An 18,207-nucleotide genomic window follows, 5' to 3' on the forward strand; every position below is an offset into this window, starting at 1 on the left:
CAGAGAACATAAATTCAACCTTGAACTCTGTAGCTGAGTAAACATAAGTGCCAAGCATAGGAAAGACCTTTTGATTTTAGGCATTCAGATATGAGTATTTTTTAAAAGCCAGAGATAGCAGACCATTTATTAGAATAAAACAACTTTATGTAATTGCTTACCATTTGTGGTAAGCAGTGTGGTACCATTGTGGTACAATAGATACCATACTTGGCTTGGGGTCAGGAAGACCAGGGCTCAAATCTCACCTTTGAAACTTAGTAGCTGTGCTACTCCGAGCAAGTCAGGCAACTCCCTAGGATTTAACTGCTAAGTAAGCCATAGATAGATTGCATTATTGGAAGGACTGGGAGCTCCCAACACTGATGAAATCACAGCTCCATCACATATTCATGTGTCAGTATATATTTCATTATTAAATAAGGAGTAAGGCACGTTGGGGAATGTTTCCTGTTAACATGGATTGTATAGGAAACTTATACTGAGTTCCCGTATGCAGTGCCCCCCATTCTTCACATGGGCTTCCTGCTGAGTTCTTTAGAACGCTGACTTTGTAGATAGTCATTGCTTTAAGACAATCTCATCATGGTGAGTCACTGCAAGGTGCTATCTGAGCCACTGGGCTTATTCACTCTGTGGGACAGAAATGGAGATGGCACAACTGTATGATCCCCCAGACACCTGATTTCAGGGGCTAGTTTCTTTGTGCTTGATTTCTATGTTCCCTGGAAAGCTGGAAACATTCCAATTTTCTCTTGGGTTTGGCTTCCTGTTCACATGTTTCCAGCTCTCATGTCATTGTGTGTGAAGTAATGGTCCCACATGTATTCATCATTCACAATGGTATGACTTGTGTAGTTCAGGGCAGCTTCCCTAATGAGGACATTTTGGACCTTCCAGCAACTCCCAAAGGGAAAAGTTTCTGAACTGATTTGAATTTTCCATGGGGAGGAAAACAGAGAATGAAGCAAGCTTCAATAATAAGGCCAAGACCAGCCTAAGGACACAGTTAAAGGCTAAGTGTATAAGACAGTAAAACAAATATTTAGTATACACAGGTCTGTCTAAATGTGTACATAGATACTATATACAAAATTGCTTCCCAAACAGTGTTTAAAGATACCTGGAAATGTTTCAGTCTCTCTGTATTGATGAATGGTGTAGTGTTTTCCATCAACAACTATAATTTTAATAATGTTTTCAGGAATATCCAGTAAGTTCATATAGCTTGAGACCCAGGGAATGCAGCTCAATTTCTAAACAACTGAGGAAGCCAAGAGAGTTAAATTAAGTCATTTAAACTGATCTAAACCATCAATTGCTAAGGATCAAGTGTAAACTGTAAGGATTTATTGATCTAAAGATGAGATAAGGCAGTCAAACTTTCCAATTCTGGCTTCAAAATTCTTTAGCTGGACTTATTAGATGGAAACATGCAACACTAGATATACCACATGCATCAAATGATACAATCTTTTAATCATAATTTTATTTTGAAATAAAATTTTTCATTCTATCTCTATTTCTTTGTTTTATGGATAAAAATAATGCAGTGCACTAATTGATGCAGCTTGGTCCTCGGAGTCATTCTTAAATTCTAGTCCTATTAAATAATATAATGACAGAGTTGAGATGACCCTTTTGAGGCCATCTTCTCCAATCTGAGACTGGATAAGGATCTCCACTAAAATATCCCTGACAAATGGTTATCTAGCCTCTTCTTAAAGATGTCCATTGATGAGGGACAGACTAGCTATGTAGCTGAGTGGATAGAGGACTGCACTTAGAATCAGAAAGACATGTGTTCAAATCCTGACTTGTTAAGTGACCCTGGGAAAATAATTTAAACTCATTTATAAATGGAGATAATAAAATGTCTACCTAACAGAGTTGCTATAAAAATCAAATATGACAGTTTGTGTAAAGTGGTTTATAACCTTTAAAGCATAATACTGTGTAAACACTAAGTGCTACTACTACTATATACCAAGGCAGGATAGTCTACTTAGGGACAGTTCTGACTTTTAGGAGATTCCTCCATTTATGGAGGTGTATTACCTCTTTGCAATTTCCATCCATTGTTTCAAGTCTGCCCTATGAAGTCAAGCAAAACAATTCTAATCCTTTTTCCATGAGCTAGCTCTTCAAATACTTGAAGATACCTATCATACTCCTTCCCAAAGACTTCCTTTCTTCATGCTAAAGAGTCTCAGTTTCTTCATCCAGGCCTTATATGGCATTTTGAAAAAAATCCTCTTTCTATCCTGACTGCTCTCCTCCAGGTTTTCTAGTGTGTTAATGCTTTTCCTAAAATGTGGTACCCAGAACTGAACAAAATGTTCCAAATGTGATGTAATCTTAAAAGGCCAGATTTCAGCAGGACTATCAAAACCTATCTCTGGATAATAGATGTCTAAATGTAGCCTAAGTTTGCATTTAGTTTTGCTGTTTTTATTGCCATGACACACTATTAATGCACATTGAATTAGTTTATAGCCCATGGAAACATTCAAAGTTTTTAGATTTGCACTTGGACATTTCACTTTTTTTTTTTTGCTTTATGGAGGGCAATTGGGTTTAAGTACTTTGCCCAAGGTCACATGGCTAGGTTTTTTGTTTGTGTGTGTTAAGTGTCTGAGGCCGGATCTGAACTCAGGTCCTCCTGACTCCAGGGCCAGCACTCTACTCACTGCACCAGCTAGCCACCCAATTTTTTTTTTTGCTTTTTGGAGGGCAATTGGGGTTAAGTGACTCACCCAAGGTCACACGGCTAGTTTTTGTGTTGTGCCTGAGGCCGGATTTGAACTCAGGTCCTCCTGACTCCAGGGCGGGTGCTCTACTCACTGCACCACCTAGCTGCCCCCTGGACATTTCATTTTTTAATTCACATATAGTACTAAATTTATCTCTATCAAATTTTATATGATTGTCTTCAGACTGTAATAATTTTTCTGGATACCACTTTTGTCATCCAACATGTTAGCTAGCATTTTCAGTTTTGTGTTTTCCAAAAATTTGAATTAACATGTCATACATGTGTCCTTATGTTATTGATTAAAATGTTGAACAAAACAGCACCATGGACAGAGCCCTCTGGCACTCCACTATGTACTTCCTTTCAGGTTGATATCAATCCATAAACCACCACTTTTTGGGAAAGATCATTCAATCAGATTTTAATTACCTAACTGTATTGTCACCCAGTCCATTTACACAGACCCACACATGCATATACACATGTGTACATGTGCATAATCATTGATGAGTTTTCATGAGTTATTAATAACAAGTCAAGTCAGAATCTTCCTCTTTTTTGATTAGCTTGCCACATTCAAAAGTGGGGGAATGTCATGTAAATGCATATGTGTGTATGGCCATGTATGTTGTTTATACCTTGCATACATGTATGTAGATGTTTACATGTATGTGGCATGCTGCATATTGCACCCTAGTCATTGCACACATACATGTACACACATATGGAAACCTTATTAAAAAAGAGAAGATTATTATGGCTTATACTTAATAACTCATGCGGGTTCATTGATGATCTGCATATCTCTAGGTACTCATAAACCATCACTTTAATATTATATAGTAGGAGTGTTAAAAAATTTGAGTCCTGCTAATTAAAGTTTTGAACAGCCTACTTTCTTTTCCTTTCTCAAAATAGGGACCACATTCACCTTCCTAGTCATTTCATACCTGTCCTATTCTCCATGATTTTTCAAAGACCAGCAACAGTTGCTTCACAAACATATGCAAATGCACATTCAGTATCATGGGATATAGTTTATCTGAACTTAGTGATATGAACTCACTAAGGATAATTATTCCATTAAGGATAAATAGCATCTCTTCCCTCTCTTGGTATCAATTCCATATTACCTTTTCCTTCTTTACATCCTAGGTGACTATGTATATAGAGTATAGAGCTCTGAGAGTAGAGTCAGGAAGACCTGAGTCCAAATTCAATCTCATACACTTACTAGACTAGCAATGTGACTGTGGCTTCTTCACTTTCTTCAAATACAAAGTGGGGGTAATACTGGTACCTATCTAGAAGAGTTGTTGTAAGGATCAACTGAGATAAGGGCTTTATAGCACTAAGCACAGTGCTTGGCATGTAGCAAGCATTTAATAAATGTCTATTCTCTTCTCCCCCTTCAGTATGAAGATCTTTTTTATTGGTAAGAAAATAAAACAAATAAAAATTATATAATTTTGTTCTAATTTCAGTGTTTATCACTATGGCATATCTTCTGCTCCAAATAATAGCCCTCTCCTTTAATTTTTCTCTTGCCTATACTTCCAACTAAAGTTTTATTTTTAAAGTTCTTTTTTCTTTTTGTCTGAGACCAAATTTGAGCTCAGGTCCTCCTGACTCCAAGGACCGGTAATCTATTCAGTTATTCACCTAGGTGCCCTATGTCTCTGAACTTTTAAAAATCTGTCATCTCAAAATCTACAATATGCATGAGATTATACTTGACTATCCCTTCCTTATTGCAAAGTCTCAGATGGCATGATGACTTTTTTTTTCTTTTGACATGGTCATTTCTTCACAAACTCCCTCTCATTTCTACTTCATCAAGCAGTACTTCATTAGAATCAGATCTAAGACAGGAGCTCTCCTCATCTATCCCTTCACCTTTTGAAGGATCAAATTATTCTCAAAGAAAGTCAGAAATTTGTCATCTATTCTGCTTTTAGAAGAGTAAAGTCATCTCAGTAAATGTTTGGATAGTTAAAATCTCCTGTTGCTACCATATCACGCCTAGGGCCTTGCCTTATGAGCTGTTTCCTGAACTCATTGTCTATTTACAACTTCCAGACGTGTGGTCTATTGTTTCATTCTACCACAGTATACTTTTGGTCTCTCCTCTCATACAAATTCTCTCCATCATAATACATTTCTTCCTAAAAGTACATGATATATAATATTATGTACTATTCAGCTTATCAAATCTATCAATTTTGAATAAGATTTCATTTGCTTTTAGTCACATTGGAACAAGTGTCAATGATGCCTATAAGGCTGAATTTGGATCCTTAGGTTAAGTTCTTTTATTACTTAATTTCTATGAATTTTTTACATAAACTTTTGAGGCTATAAATATACTACTGTACTCTTAGATATTATATTATCTCTGATGAATTATTGACATTTCCACTGCTATTCTTCCTTTGTTATACCTGGTAATCTCTAGCATCTGGCATGCTGCATGTATGTTGGAAGTTTTCTCTGTAATCATCATCACCATCTCACATTAGCGCCTGGAACATAGTAAGTGCCATTTAAGTGTAGTGATTTTTATTTTTATCATAGCTATTATTATATTATTTTATACTTTAAGATTTGAAAACCTCTTTACATATATGATCTCATTTGATCCTTATAACAACTCTGTGAGGGAGGTGCTATTAATATTCTCTTTTGCAGATGAGATAATTAAGGCTCAGAATGGTTCAGTGATTTGCTCGTGATCCACAGTTAGTAACTGTTTGAAGTAGCATTCAAACCTGTCTCTTCCTGACTCAAAGTCTAGGCCTCTTCAATATACCATACCACCCTCACTACCTCCTTAAAGTCATTTTGATCCAATCTGTGGATTGTATGCAATTAAAAAGGTTATTAATAGCATAATTTACTTCAGATTCTCGATCTAGTGTTCATTTTTTACTACAGTTTTAATAGATTCAGATATTTAACTTTTATTTTAAAAAAATTACATACCTCAAAACTTGGGAGTATAACCTGGAATACATGGGAGGAAATAGTCAGGGAAGTAGTATTTTCTTCCTCAGTGGTATATGTCAGAACGAAAGGTCCATCCTAGGTAAAAGTCTGGAAATCCTAGATTAAAAATGGATCTCTGGATTAATTTTTAAAGTTAATATAACCCCCCAGCCAGCCTCAGAAACAAGTTTTAAGGAATGTAGAAATGACACAGCAAAGCCACATTTTCCTGTGATACTACATCAATCCACCAGCAAATCCTAAAAGAATGCCTACTACTATGTAGTGAGTGCAATTCTAGGCACTGGTCAGGAGCAGGGGGATGTAGACAACACAGGAACTCTAAATTACACAAAGAAACTTATAAACTGTTTGGGAAAAGATGACTAAAGACATCAAACCAGAAAAAACTATACAATTAACACCTATTTGAAAGTTCTTATAGTGTATTTGAATATTAAAGTGCTATGTGATTTCTAGTGAGAAGATTAACAAAGGTTAGGAGATTAACAAAGGGAAGACCTCCTGAAAGAGGTGGGATTTCAGCTGATCTTTGAAGGATAGGGAGGATTTAGATAAGGAGACAAGAGGGTAAGCACTGCAAGTCTGGGGAAGACCAAGTATAAAGAAAGGCAGAGAAGCCAGAACAAGTTACGTATATTAACAAGATAATGAAGTCAGTCTGACAGAAGCAGAGGGACTGGTGTTGCAGAGTCATTGGCAATACCTTTGGAGATAAGTAAGGGCTACAAAGGGTTTTGAAAGTCAGACAAAAGAGATTGGTTTTGATATAAGAAGAAAATGAAAGTCATTGAAGGTTTTAGAGGCCAGTAGTCACATGATCAAAGTAAAGCTTAAAAAAGATTAGCATGGCAGAGGCAAAGAAATTGGGTTTAGGAGACAGACATGATTCACAAGAGGTTAGTTAGGGAACTGTTACAGTATTCGTGATGATGATGATGATGTGGTGGTGGCAATGGCAATGATAGTGGTGGTAGTAGTAGCAGCAGTAGTAATTAAATATTTAAAGGACCCATAATTTCACTAGTATGGATACTCTCTGCACCAAACCTTTATAATCTGGTATTTGCAAATTAACCATGGCCAAAATATTTGCCATTCTGCAACTAACCCAGTAATAAGACTCTCCAAACTTTGCTAGCTTGGCCCTCAGACAACAAACAGCATCAGACACCAGGCCTACAACTTGAAGCCTTTCCAGCTTGGTAGGACCTGCCAGATTTTATGTTCCTCCAGAAGATAGCCTTCAATAGCCCAGGACAACTTCCACACTGGGATGAAGAGCCAGAGGATGATTCTAGTGGAGGAAGGAAAACCATTTATAATGATGTAGCACTGTATAAAGTACTTTTCACATATTCTCTCATTTGATTAGAGAGCAGCATGATGTAATGCAAACATCATTGGATCTGGAGTCAGGTGACCTGAGTATTAAAACCAGCTCTGAAACTTGTTACTTCTGTGGCCGTGAACAAGTCATTTTGTTTTTCTTGACCTGTTTGCTCCATAAAATGAAGAGGTTTGGCCAGATTATCTTTAGGGTCCCTTTCATCCCCAAATGTATGGTCCCTATAATCATAATAATCCATCAAGGTAAGCTAGACAAATTTTATGTTGCTCATTGCTATTTGAGATCAGGGAACAATTTTATTCACGTCTTTTGTATCCCTAACTCTTAAGACAATGCTCGGCCCATAGTAAGCACTGTTGAAGTGATCAATAAAGAAATTGGAGCTTAGAAAGTTTTGTTGACTTGCCCAGGCTCAAACACAGATCCTATAACTCCACATCTGGTATTCTTTGCACTTTGGTAATAAGCATCATTAATTCATATCTGAGGAGATGTTCTTGACCATAGTGAGTTCCATGGATCAGCCTAAGCTTGACTTGCATCACCACAATCATCTTAGAGCCAATCTGAAGGTAATGAGGTAGCAGAAGGATAAGTGCAGACTTGGAGACAGGAAGACTTCAATTCAAAACCTGTTTCAGACACTTACCAGCTGTATGGTCCTTGGTAATTTGTTTAGCCTTTTATAGCCTCAGTAATTTCATCTGCAAAATGAGGGGGTTGGGCTTAATGGTCTCCCAGGTACCTTACCTTATGATCTAAGGTGCCTGGGCTAACTAGAGTGAACCTAACCTTTGTGTTTAGTTCTCTCTTTGTCTCTTTGATGATTATGTGAAAATATTTGCCAGTGCAGGGTGTAGAAAGTTCTAGATGAAGTTTTTATTTTATTCTTAATTGATGTTTCTAAAATGGCATTTCCCAATGTTTCCCTACACACTTGAACCTTTCCCTGAAAAGAAGATAATTATGCCAGACTGACCAATAAAACAAACACATAGAACATTCTATACCTACGGTCCCAAATTTCTACTGAAAGGAGGACCACATGTTTCATTCCCATTCTCTCAGGAAATGAGAGAGTTTAAAATAAAGCTAGTATTTAGATGGGGAGAAAGAAGGAAAATTAAGTTTCTGAAAGAATTTCAAAAAATGAAACTGTGCCTATGAGATCTTGATTTAACAGTGTATGTGTGTATAAGATAGCTCTCTATCTTTGGTATAATTTTTATAGCAGCAAGACTGCTTAACTACATACTTAATGGATTCAAAATTTTTTTTCTTTCTTCAAAATAGATAGCCCAGCAGCTGGTTCATTTTTAAACACTAGTACCTATTTTCTTCTCTTTTATTTAACAAAATGTGTGGTGCTTTAAAGTATTTTATGATAAACCTGAAATGCCCCTTTGAAATATTTCTTTTTAAAAGTAGGACAGATTAGAGATGTTTTCAAAGCCCCCCAAAATATTTTTTTGATCAATACCAGTTCAGTTCTTGAGAATAATAGGATGAGATTAATCTTGTTGATAAGCTTTTTTTTTATTCCCTTACCCACCTAGATTAGTTAGGTTGTCTTTTGTGTTAGTAGAAGCTCTATTTTCTTGGCTCTTTTTCTTAAGGGGCTAGAGGAGGGATGCTGTCAGGTGAGGGTCAAAATTGAAAATAAGAGGATTGACTCACCCACAATGCTTCAAAGACTTTTTTAAGTGGGAATAAAAAAAATCTTCAGTGTAGATCAAATTGGGGGTGTAGAGTTCTTAATGGTGTTCCTCTTTGAAGTTACAAAAGGACAAAACCCATAAGATGGGAAAATCAGATGACAGAGAACAACTAATGACATTTCTTCTTTTCCTCTTTGTAGGTACTATAGGTTTCTGGGCCACCTGCCTTCTTCTGGACAGCTGAATCTGGTCAATGGCATACAAGTTCATCAAGACAAAATAGTTGCAGAAAATCTTCAAAGGTACCAAATCAAATATTTATCTGGTGACTAATTAAACCCCAAAGCCACCTGGACATGCTGTGTACCCTAGGTATTAAGTAAAGCTAATTATTAAGCAAGGGGGGTGCGAAGGGGGTAAGGTATCCTTCCTGATTTCCCTCTGTGTAGGGGGTAGAGAGGATGAGTCAGGGGAAAATGAGGTTAAATGGTTTCCTTCAACATTTGCTAACCTGTTAAATGGTTATGCAAGACAGTGAACTAGTTATATTTGCCATTATATAGATCTTATACTGAGAGACATTTGTTACATATATAGTTCATAGCATCCTGTAAGCACTTAAAATAAGTAAATGCTCTGTAACATGCCTGGTGTTTGGGTAGCCAAAGGTGCACAGGTCAAAAATGAAGTACATCCAGCTGTGAAATTAACACGGCAATGAGAGCCAGGGCTGCCATGGATAATTGAAATCCACAGATTTCAGACCTTTCCTTCTTACCAGACCTTTCACCTAAATGCTAATAAATAACCAGATTCATGGAAATTTGGACATCCCTTCTTTTCCTTTCTTTTTCTCTCCTCTGGTAAGATGCTGATGACCAAAGAAATGCCTAAAAGTCAGGCAAGAGGAGGGAAGAACACAAGTAAAGACTTAAGTAATCCAAACAGCAAATAATCACTCCCTGAATATTTGAATGGCTTACGTTCAGAAGCAAGGGTAGTTGCATTTCTCCGTGTTCATCAAGGTTTACTTTCAAGTCATGTTGAGTTTTATGTAGTTGGAAAAATGATGACTATTTTAGCATAAAATTTGGTATATGGGGTCTATACATCATCATCGTCATCATCATCATCATCATCATTGTAGCTATATGATCCTGAATAAGGCACTTAACCTCTGTCTATCTCTCAGTTTCTTTATCTGTAAAATGAGTATATTAGTAGTACCTACGACCCAGGGTTGTTGTGAGGAGAAAATGAGATATTTATGGAGGGCTTTGCAAACCTTAAACACCATATAAATGTTAACTATGATGATGACAAAGTATTCATGAATACTAATGAGTGTGTGTGTGTGATGTACAAAATCTGTTGCTCAGTTCTCCAGGGTTGAGTCTTTCCAAACAGCTCATGACAGATTTACAATCCATTCCTGGACCCATACTAAAAACTAGTGTAGTGGAGAGAGTGTTGGACTTGGAATCAGGAAGAGCTGGTTCCAAATTCCACCTCTGACGTTTATAAGCTGTATGATCATGGACAAGTCATTTATTCTTCATAAACCTCCACTTTTTCATCTCTAAAATCAAGGGCTTGGACTAAATGACTGCTAAGGTACATTCCAGCTCTCAATCTATGATTCTATGGTCATTCCCACTTTGGTAGAACATTCCAGAGTTATGCTCTAGTTTCATAACCCCCAGAAACCTCCATGCCATGGTAGCGTATGAAAAGAGGATTTGAGCAGAGCAGGGTAAGAATACCACATTATGGTTACATAATTTATTAGGGGGGCTCTGATAGATTCAAAGGGCCACTCCATACCAAGTCACTCATTATTCACCTGTCAATCACAAAATAATCAAGACTATTTGGAAAGGAAGATTATAAACTTCAGCATTTCTGTTCACAAGTTGTCCCCAACATTGCTTTGTGTAGCTCATATTTAAACACAAATTTTATTGGATGGAAACAATGGGAGGGAGGAAGACTTAGGTCTATGTTAGCATGATGACACAGATTACAAAATATAGGAGAGACATGGTTTCATTTCATGTGAGGATGCATCTGGTAAGTCCTGCTTCAAGTTGCACTTGACCAAAAAGAATGTGCTTGAAGCTACTGAGTTTTTCCTGGTTTCAAATTGCAGCCTTTCACCACCTTTACATTTTGCTTTGGTTTTCATTCAGAGCCATGTGTTTGTTTCTTTGGAACAGTCTTCCTGAAGTTCATGAACTTAAAAAGGTTCAAAGAATCTGGCCTGAATTTCAGATTTGTTGTTTGGGTTTATTTGTTTGTTTATTCCAGCTCCATTTTCTAAACCTCATGAAATCAAACATTTCATTTTCATAGCACAAAAGACAAGTAAAGCATTGGACCTTGGAATATCTAGAAGGCTTTAGGGGGCTAAGTTTCCTAGCATTGTTTATAGTGTCTGGCATGTAGTAAGTCCTTAATAAATGCTTGTTGACTGACTTTGACTCTAGACCTTAGGGTTTGTTCCAAGATCCCATGGAGTTTTGCCCACATCAAGAATGTAAACATGTTAGTGAAATTCACCAATTAGCCTAATTGTTTAGTAGCTCCTTGATGAGACTAAGCTATATGAAATTCTCATTCTGTAAACATGTATTGTTATTTTAAAGAACTGTGCCACACACTGGGAGAGAGATCTACTCTGTAGATCAGTAGTCTATGTCCTTATGGAACTTTAAAATAGGGGCATATGACATACTCTAATGTTCCAAGCTGATTGACTCAGCAACATAGCTTTGAATTTAGTGTTATTGGCAACTCTGAAGAACACACATGCTCACATACAAACACACAGATTTTTAAAGGTGTACAAAAGTGACAAAAACTGCAAGAATTAACAAGCTGAACATTTCGCAATTAAAACTCTCAAAATAATTCCATGTGGCCAAGTCAAAAAGACCTATAAAACACTTACAAATTAAAAGTAGTTTGTACCAGGGTTGCAATAAGTGCTAATCCTAACTGATATAGTTATTTCACTGCTCCTGCTAGGGAATCAATATTTGAGACAATTTCCCACTTTTTTATATAAACAAATGAACATTAAAGCACAGGAAAGGGTACAGGATACCTGTGTGAATTTCCATTCTTGCTGATTTGTGTCTTCCCCCCACCCCATAGTGTCTACTGCAACCCATCTTTACCCACCCATCTTGTATTACTCTTGTTCACTTCCTCCTATAAATCTGCCACAGGGGGTCTATCCAGTGTGCCAAGTGACATTCCTCAAGTTCTCCTGACTTTGGACAGATCCCAGTGGAATACAAAGCTGTCTTCTGGTTGTCCCTCACTCTCCTCTGAGACCAGCTGCTCATTTTGCCCTGGGATTTCTTTCTCTGGTGGCATCCTTTCTATGATGGTATTAGTTCTTCTATGTAATTCCTCCTTCTTCTGTATTGCAGCCTCAGGATATGCCTCTCCATTGACCTTTAGGTGATCCTCTTTTACAGAAAGCACACATCAGTACAATATATAATGTATAATAAGTGTATGAAAGATGCACAATAAAATGGGATGTGAGGTCTAAGGTTGTTATTGATGGGAGGAATTGGGAAAGGCTTCATGCAGGAAGTGACATTTTAGTTGGGCTTTAAAAAATATGCACAGGGGACAGCTAGGTGGTGCAGTGAATAGAGTGCCAGTCCTGAAGTCAGGAGGACCTGAATTCAAATCTGGCCACAGACACTTGACACATTTATTAGCTATGTGGTGTGACCTTGGGCAAGTCACTTTATCCCAATTGCCTTGCCTTTCCCCCTCAAAAAAAATGTGCAGGATTCAGCAGCAGAGGGTGAGGAAAGGCCATAGGCAGAGGGAACATCATGAGCAAAGGAAGGGAGGCAGAAGAAATTCAGTAAGAATTTCAGCTGAGATTATCTCATTATATTATATCACAAAAGGAATGGGATGCAAGAAACCATTCAAAATTGAAGTTCTCAAGAAAGATAACAGCTCAAAAAACATCAGTGGCTCTCTTTTGCCCATAGAACTCCTTAGCCTGGCATTTAAGAACATATGCAATCTGGCTTCAACCTACTCTTCCATTCTTATTTCATACTATTCCCTGACATTCACTCTAAATTTCAGGCAAACTGTGCAACTAGTACTTTTGAAATATCAGTCTGTCCCCTTCTACATTCTTCCATATGTATGTATACCATTCCTCGTGCTTCCTCATTGTCAATTGTTGACACTCTTTTCATTTCAAGGCCTGGTTCAGGCAGTACCACCTCCTGGAAACTTTCCCCAATTTCACCAGTTGAGAAAATCCTCAGATTTTCTGTATCTCTCCTCTGTTCTTGTAAAAATCTACTGCTTGACATGCTTATTTGTATGACAACAGGCTTTAAGACTCTAAGTCCTTATGAAATCACTCCATTTTTCATCTTTGTGTCTAGAATAATTCTTGGCAAATAATTGGTGCTTCAAAACATGATCGTTAAATCAGCTTATTGAAGCAATGGAACTCCTTCTATCTTTATCTCATGTTTTCTTCTGTCTTCTCATATTGAGTAATACCAGCTGGATAGCTGAACCTTTTTCAAGTATGTGAAATCATATGCCAAAAATGTGATACATACAGCAGGTTTTCTATGTATGAAAAAGAAACAAATTCAGATCTTGATGATTCGGATCATTCATGGAATAGGATGGGGAAAGACCTATTTTATCTTATCTACTCTTATCTACTTATCTTATCTACTCCACGGGAAAATTGTTCTCCATAGCACATGCTTCACTGTGTAATGAAGTGTTAGAGTCTCTAAAGATGAGAGGGTTGGTAACAGTGTTCAGTTTTTAACTTAAAAAGGGATCCTTCATTGAATGCTCCTCGCTCCTTTATTTAAAAATTTTATGTTACATGGAACAGCTTCTCTCCTTTGAGTCCTATCCTTTATATGTCAGTTTCTCTTGACAGAGAAGCAAAAATTTTTCATTCTAATTGAGGCACTAAACTGAATCACACAATGATAGAACACAACTGTTTAAATCTCTAAGGCATTAATGTGACCTGGCACCACTATGTTTTACCACACTTTGGTGCAAGAAACTGATAGGAAGTTTAGGGACTCCTGCTCCTCTTCCTCTCACCCCATCAGAGGGTACCCTGTTAGCTTCAGATATCACTTTTCTCCCAAAATTTCTGGCCTCACAGATCTGGGACTTAGCCATATTTTAGGCTTGACAGATCTAACACACATTCTTTTGGGGGTACCCTGGGTGATATAATGATAAATAACAAGAAATATAAAGCTCCTTTGGGTTTAATGATTCCCCTGCTGCTTTATTTATTTCAGAATACTTCCATACTGATGCCTCTTGTGTATTATAGAGTCCTGTCATTGAATCTCTAGCCAATTTTAAGAATCACTTACCTGAAATTCATAGTACTCGACATAATCCCAAGCAATACATAAGAGAAATTTATAGTCCCCAAGAAATACAGACAGGAGCAGCTATTTACATATAGATACCATAACTTACCTAAGCATCTTCTGTCTATCAGATTACCTAAATGTTCTTAATTTTTCTTGTTCCAAAAAAGAGATGTGCTGAAGTCTCACATAATGAGAAAAAAGAGAACTAGATTGTCAAAGTGTGAGGGAAATTTTAAGGTTTCTCTTCAAGAGTTTGATACCTATGAAGCATAGTATGGTTCTTTATATTTGTGAGACCTCATTTTCAAATTTAGCTAAGCCTGCAAAAATATTAATATCTCCTATTGTACCAACTAAATTCTACTATTGCATGCCCAGCAGTTTGGTGCTCCAAAACTGGGTGACTTATAATCGTGACAGTGCTGTTTACACGTTCAACAAGAATTTTAGAGGGCCCTGTTCATCTTGATTGTGATAGGAAAGCTGATCTTCCTAAACTCTCTCTAATCTAAAGCATTTTATTCTTTTTCACAATATTCTTTGATTTGTTGAAGTTAAAGCAACACTGATTGACCCACAGTGTGCAGAGTAATGCACCAGGCCCGGCCAAGGAATTTATCCCAGATATGGTCCCCTTAAGACTGTCTTTGTCCTTGTAACCCAGGGGCATTGAAGCCTTGCCCAGAATTCAAGGAAATTGCATTCTAAGGTGCTTAGAGGAAGTCTTTATCCTTGGATTCGTAGTGTGATCTTTGGAACTTTCTTTCATCCATTAGACAACGTGACTCAATTTGTAGGATGGGCACTCATGCTAATGAAAATCCATATTTTCTCTTGAGCTTTATGGCACAGTCCCTCAAAATTCAAGACTCCCAGGTATGTACTTTTCCCACCTTTGTACCCAGAAACTTTGGGGTAGGCATGCTTTGACAGGCTTAAGTATTTAAACAAATGTTTGCTCACATACACAAATATAGATTCATGGCATGCATCTTTGCATATGTATATTCTCAAAGCAAATAAATTTTTGTTCTTAGAAACAGTGCAGGAGAAAACAACATCACCAAAAATAACGTGTTGCTTTTAGGCAGGATCCTCTCATTCTGACAGAGGCCTTTGTATATACTATATACATAGTGGTCTATATACAAGTAGTCACCATGCTATGCTTTAACAGGAAGCAGAACAGGGACTCAGTTGGATATTGAAGGGCACCTGGCAACAAGAAGGTGGGTTTTCTGTAGAGAACCCTTTGTCCTTGTCCTCTAGAAGCCTGGCTAGTTTTCATAATGGCACTTTTAGGCAGGAAGTTAAGATGAAAATTGCTATCCCCTGGGGAAAAGCCGCTAAATTATAATTGTATGTGGTGTCTGTCTGTGTCTGTGTTTGTGTCCGGTAGGGTTGGGGGTAGCTCTCATAATACACAGCAAGAAAGAGAATGGGATGATGTCATCTTTTTTGGAGACAACTGAAATAAAATCAAATAACAATGACTTATTTGTTCTCTGCCACCTGTCCCAAGTGGTTGTAAACTGTATGGCTCTCTCTAAGGGCTCACAGTATGGCTTTCTCTATGGGCTCTCAGCAAGATTCAAAAGGGCCTGGCATTACTAAGAAACTTCCCAAAGATCTCTTGAAAATCAGGTAAGAACCATCAAAATCACTATACCCATTGCTGAAGTCACCTGTCAGTGAGGGGGCTCATGAGCTGTTTGAGACAATCACTGTGTCCTATTTGAGAGCAGGAAAGCTTCCCTCTTAGCCTCAAAGTACAGAGGAAATTGTGAAGGCAGAAGTGAATTGATTCATTTGGTATTGGGGTAAGATTTCAGGGTTAGTAGACTTTGAGTCTTTCAGTTGAAAGCTGATATTTCATAAAGAGAGTATACCATATCAGGACACAGGAGCATAGATTTTGTTTCAGTGGAATTTCACCAGTATGTATTTGCCATGATATATTTTAGGATGACTGTTTCAGCCAGTGTTCACACTTTCTAAGCCAGTGGTCTTCACACTCACAGACACATAGTAGAAAGTAATACATCTGCCTTAGGTGACCACAGAATATTGAAATGTAAAGCTAATTTTTCAGGTTTTGAATTATAAAAGCAAATTATATTTATCATGTATTTTAATTTATTTTAGTGCTAAGTTTCTGTAGATTCCTGTTGAGTTGTTTACATATACATGTGTTAATGCATATGTGCATCATGCATGCTTCACAAATGTAGCAGTCACACACCAGACAGAGCAGACAAAGCCCCATTCTCTTCCATTGTCTCCCGAGCAAGGAATAAAATGTGTTGGGCAAGGTGAACTCTGACAAATCGCTTCAGATACTCACAGCCATACTGATGCAGACCTAGGATTTTTGGTTTTCTTTTTTCTGGCATTGGAGATGTAGTTCACAGCTAGAGAGATTACAGAAAGGTGGATGAGAATCAATGTGTTAGCTTTCCTGATGAAGATGTTCACACACTTGAGCTGGCCCTTGGACTAAATTTAAAGGGAGAAAAGGCAGTCACCAAAGGAGAGGAGATACCACCAACTCTAAAGAGAGAGTAGTAGATCAAGAGATACAGATCCACTAAGAGGTAGGAGGCATAGACTGACTCACCAGGAAGGCACAGAGCCACAAAGAGAGTTGGTGCGAGGCCTACAGCCAGAAAACACAAGTTTCCTTAGACAGATGTGATGTCTAGAGAAGGGCCAACGTGGACCTATCCTTTCACTGGTACTGTGAATCATGTGGTCTATGCAGGTCCCTGGAAGATGTGGGAAAATGAGAGGAAAATAATTTTTCTGGACTATCTGTAGGTTTGAGTATGAGCCCATTCTGTGTCATTTTGTCAGGTTAGATTAAGATTGTCCTATATTTGATGTCTTTTTTAGGCAGAGTGTTTGCATGAGAACTAAATGCCTCTTTCCTTTTTGTTTGTTTGTTGTTTTTGTGGAGAGCTATACAAGAGTCAAATACTCCCAAGGGAAATTTTCAGTGGGGCAGGATCCTTCAAGACTGAACTTGGTCTGTGTGAGCCCAGAATAGACCTAGTGGGCCACAAATTACAGTTAGATAGACAGATATGAAAGAGAGAGAGAGAGAGAGAGGGAGGGAGAGAAAGGAAAAGGTAAATAGATACAGAGACACAGAGAGACAGAGATAGAGATACAGAGACAGAGATAACAAGAGAGATATACAGAAAGACAGAGAGCCAGCCATGGAGGGCCAGAGATCTGGATACAAGTCTAGTCAGTGAGAGAGAGAGAGAGAGAGAGAGAGAGAGAATTTTGGATTGACCTAGTAATTTCATCAGCATGAAATTATAAAGAGCAGTGACAAAAAAATTCATTGGTATGAAATCATAATTCCAAGTGATTAAACCCTAATTACCAGTATGGACTAGACTTGTTCTTCTCTGCAGCTCATTGTCTTAGAGTTGCCTGGAACATTTCAGGCTCAAGGGTCACACAACCAGCATGTGTTAAAGACAAGACTTGAACCCAGATCTCTGGGCCTCCAAGGCTGGCTCTCTGTCTTTCTGTATATCTCTCTTGTTATCTCTGTCTCTGTATCTCTATCTCTGTCTCTCTGTGTCTTTGTACCTATTTACCCTTTCCCTTCTTTGCCCCCTTGTCTCCTCCTCTCTCTGTCTTTCTGTGTGTCTCTGCAATTCTCTGAATCTCTGTCTCTGCCTCTATCTCTGTCTCTTTATGTGTGTGTCTCTCTTTGTCTTTGTTTCTCTAAGCATTTCTGAATGTCTGTTTCTGTTTCTATCTCTGTATGTCTCTGTTTCTGCCTCTATCTCTTTCTGTCTCTCTGGCTTTGTCTCTCTCCTACACAGACATACACTCCCCCTTGCCTGGCTACTGAGTTGCTTCAAGTTATAGCAACACAAATTTGTTTTCTTTGGATTTTTTTGCTTTTTGGAGGGCAGTTGGGATTAAGTGACTTGCCCAAGGGTCACACGGCTAGGGGTGTGTGTGTGTGTGTGTGTGTGTGTGTGTGTGTGTGTGTGTGTGTGT

General features: G+C 37.9%; 1 protein-coding gene across 4 annotated transcripts in view; it reads left to right on the plus strand.

The window, feature by feature from the left end:
• SULF1 (sulfatase 1) overlaps nt 1-18,207 on the plus strand; it is a 217,128-nt gene that overhangs the window by 38,214 nt on the left and 160,707 nt on the right. For 3 of the 4 annotated variants that reach the window (XM_069100088.1, XM_069100087.1, XM_069100091.1), the window contains exon 2: nt 8,971-9,072. The exons of the other annotated variant lie outside the window; for it this stretch is intronic. The gene's annotated coding sequence lies outside the window, so the exon portion shown is untranslated. The remainder of the gene's footprint in view (nt 1-8,970; nt 9,073-18,207) is intronic. 4 annotated transcript variants of the gene reach the window in all.

The sequence above is a fragment of the Petaurus breviceps genome, unplaced genomic scaffold, assembly GCF_028583685.1.
Source record: "Petaurus breviceps papuanus isolate PSGF00001 unplaced genomic scaffold, PetGlider_PUasm1.0 38, whole genome shotgun sequence".
Lineage (NCBI taxonomy): Eukaryota > Metazoa > Chordata > Mammalia > Diprotodontia > Petauridae > Petaurus > Petaurus breviceps.